General features: G+C 64.6%; 1 protein-coding gene across 1 annotated transcript in view; it reads left to right on the top strand.

Moving 5' to 3' along the window:
* The first annotated feature begins 2,195 nt into the window (after positions 1-2,195).
* ADCY6 (adenylate cyclase 6) overlaps positions 2,196-3,515 on the top strand; it is a 15,448-nt gene continuing 14,128 nt past the window's right edge. The window contains exon 1 of the mRNA XM_014523243.2: positions 2,196-2,410. The gene's annotated coding sequence lies outside the window, so the exon portion shown is untranslated. The remainder of the gene's footprint in view (positions 2,411-3,515) is intronic.

Below are 3,515 nucleotides of genomic sequence, written 5' to 3'. Positions count from 1 at the left end.
GGGGGCACAGGTAGGGACAGAGCCTGGCATGAGCACGTGTGTACAGGCCCATCCCATGTATGCAGTGTGGGGTGGCTGTGGGTGCCCCTGGGGGGGATGTGCACACATCACGTGTGCATAGTTGGTGCCCTGGGCATGGGTGTGTCTGTGCCAGGCAGGGGTGCACAGTTACAGGGCACACACGTGGCAACGCATGTGCCACTTGCACGCCAGCCTTGCATGGGATCCCCAGTGCTGGCAGGGGCTCCCTTCATACCCCAGGTCCATCCAGTGGCTTGGGCTGGCCCCTGGGGCTCCAGGCCCTGCTGCACCAGCCCGGGTCCCTGGGCCGTGGCAGTGGCCGTGGCAGTGGCATGGAGATGCCACCAGAGGGCAGGGGAGGCCCTGCAATACACAGCCCCTGGGCCCTGGTGCTGCAGCCCTCTCCCTGCCAGCCCCACCCCAAGCCCTGGGAGGATCAGTGACCTGGCCTGGGGTGAGGGGCCAGTCCCTGCTGCAGAGTGAGGCAGAGCCCAGGAGCCCGGGCTTCTCACCTGCCCCCAGCTCCAGCACCCTCCCGGCAGCACCCTCCCTGCAAGGGGCACGGGTCTATCCCCCACGGCTGCCCCCGGGGCTCCAGCATCTGCGCCCAGGGCCCTGATACCTGCCCCCAGGACCCCGGTACCTGCCCCCGGGGCTCCGGCACCTCCCCTCCCCCCATGGCGGTGGCACCTCCTCTCTTTATTTGCGGGTGAACTTCCACCCCGTTACCAGGGCGACTCTGTTTACAGCATAATTCGGATCAATCGAATCTCAGGCAGAGCCGTCGCCAGGCAACTGGAAGCCTGATGGAGCTGGGTGCTGATAACCAGCCTGCACTGCGGGGGGCAGTCCTGGCTGCCCAGCTCTGCCCCCTCCTCTGCAGACAGCTCCGCCGGGAGAGGGGCTGCACTGGCCCGTCCCGGGGCTCGGACCAGCCTGGCAGGGCCGGGTGGGCACGGGAGCAAGCAGGGCCTGGCACCAAGTGGGTGCTGGGTGGGGCCAGGCTGGATGCAGTGGGGTCAGAAACTGCCCCGTAGGTCTGGGCACCTTCCTGGCACTTCGTGGCACTGTGGCTATGTCACTGCTTCCTCTTCTGCAACCTGTAGGCCAGGGAGGTTTCCCAGCCCCTAGCTGCAGGGTGAAAGCGCTGCCAGACCGCAAGGCCCTTGGGTTCTCTCACTTCCCATTTGCTGCCTCAGTTTACCTGGTCCTCCCAGAGGGGTGATGACTGCCCTGGGGGCTTTTCAGGGGGTTAATGAACGCTGAGTGCTCTGAGATGAATGGGCCCTTGTCATAATTAATCCCAGGGCGCTTTACCCATTTGGCTCGCTGCGAGCGCTGCCTTGTCTAGGTATCACCTCACCGGGCCCCTGCCTCTGGCCTGCAATGCTGCAGTGGACGGGAAGGCGGGGGTGGGGGGCATGGGGCAGGCTGGTGCCCCTGGACCTGTGGGGCAAGGGGAGGGCAGGGCTACAGGTCAGAGGGGCCGTGAGTCCCTGGGACCCCAGGGGTGTCAAGGGCCTTTGGACCCTCTCTGCTTTTACTCCCCACTCCTGCAGGAGGCCCCTCCCCTGCAGGTCCAAAGTGCCCCAGGACCTGGGGCATTGCTATGGGGAAGGGCCAGGGGGGCAGCCAAAAGCAGACCCCAGGGCCTGTGGCGCTTATGCCCTCTCATAGCTGAGAACAGAAGCCAGGAGTGTGGGTCTCTGGGCCCCTGCTCTACCCCTTGGACCCCTGACCCTCTCCCCAAAGCGGGCAGTCCCCTCTCGAGGGGCAGCGAGGGCTCCGCGTAGAAACGATGCAGCAAACCGAGCAGCTGAGTGCAGGTCAAGGCATCTGGTGCCTGCTTTCTGGGGGGAAGGTGAACGAACAGCTGCGGCCCCTCCGGCGAGGTCAGGAGGGCTCCCAGCACGTCCAGACCGAGCTCAGGACTCCATGCTGATGTCTCGGTGCTCTGCTCTGGGTGGCGGGTGCTGCCTGGATCAGGACCACCCCAGAGGCCTGGGGCCCTGCGAATGGGCCTCCAGGGTGGTCCCGATCCAGGCTTGCAGGGCCCTGAGGAGATGATGGGTCAGAGGAGTCTGGAGGCTGCTCTTTTCCCTTTCCTGCCGCCTCCCTGAAGGGTTAAAGTTCCCACGTGGTGCTGTGCCCGGATCCAGGCAGCGCCTGCTGCAACGGGAGTCGAGGGGGAAGGGGAAGGAATAGAGGCCGAGGAGGGCGCCTGGGAGCTGGGGCCTATGGGATCTGGACCCCCCTGCAGCCTCCTTGCCCGACGGAGCTGCCTCTGGCAGGGGGTTCTCGCCTGTCCCTGGGCCTGCCTGGCACCGCGGGCAAACCCTGGAGCGGCCTAGCAGGGACCTCCCCTCCCGGGAGCTGCCAGGATTCGTTGGTAATTAATCATTAAGCCGGTCTCCCTGAGGCCTGGGCTCCGGGAGGGGATGCCGCACAGGCCCTACTGCTCGGGGACCAGCTGGAGTGGTAGCACGGGACAGGGGCAGACCCTGGCTGCCCCCTCTCTCCCTGCAGAGGCCTGGGCTGGAGTGAAGAGGTCGTGGCCCGGAAGCCGAGGGCTCTTGAGGCCCCTGCACCAGCCTGAGGGGGGAGCTGTGGGGACCCTCGCCTCCCGTGTCCCGGGGTCCTGGGGTCAGGCAGGGCTCCTGCGTGGGGCAGAGGAGTGTCACCGTGGTGGGCGAGAGAACCAGCCCTGGGCCCTGAGCTGGAGCGGGCATGGGAGTGTCAGCCCCCGGGGTGTCGGGCGATGAGACTCCCGCCCTTTGTCCCCACCCCCCAGCACCCCCCAGACATGCACACGGCCCCTGCCCCTGGCACCGGGGGGGATCAAAGCCTCCATGTGCCTGTGTGTGTGTCTGCATGCATGTGCAAGTATGTGTGTGTGTGCATGTGTGTGCATGAGTACCTGTCTGTGTATGAAAGTACGTGTACATGTGCATGTGCAGGCATGTGTATGCACATGTATGTGCATGCACGTCTGTGTGTGCATGTGCGCGCGTGTGTGAATGCACGTATGTCTGTGTGTGCATGTGTGTGTATGTGCCGGTGTGTGTACACATGTGTGTGTATGCATGTGTGTGCGTGTGTTCAGGCACATGCATGCGTGTGAGCGCGCGTGCCTGTGTGTGCAGGTGCGTGTATGCATGTGCGTATAGGTGCGTGCATGCATACATGTGCCTGTGTGCCTATGTCTGTGTGGGCATGCGGATGTGCGTGTGCGCAGGTAGGCGTGCGCATATGTGCCGGTGTGTGTACACATGTGTGTGTATGCATGTGTGTGCGTGTGTTCAGGCACATGCATGCGTGTGAGCGCGCGTGCCTGTGTGTGCAGGTGCGTGTATGCATGTGCGTATAGGTGCGTGCATGCATACATGTGCCTGTGTGCCTATGTCTGTGTGGGCATGCGGATGTGCGTGTGCGCAGGTAGGCGTGCGCATGCAGGTATGTGCACGCGTGTGTCTCTGTGCCCGCGTGTGCCCGCC

This window comes from Alligator sinensis, unplaced genomic scaffold, assembly GCF_000455745.1.
Source record: "Alligator sinensis unplaced genomic scaffold, ASM45574v1 scaffold1329_1, whole genome shotgun sequence".
Taxonomy (NCBI): domain Eukaryota; kingdom Metazoa; phylum Chordata; order Crocodylia; family Alligatoridae; genus Alligator; species Alligator sinensis.
The sequence above is the reverse complement of the archived record's forward strand: the minus strand, read 5'-3'. Positions and strand labels throughout refer to the sequence as shown.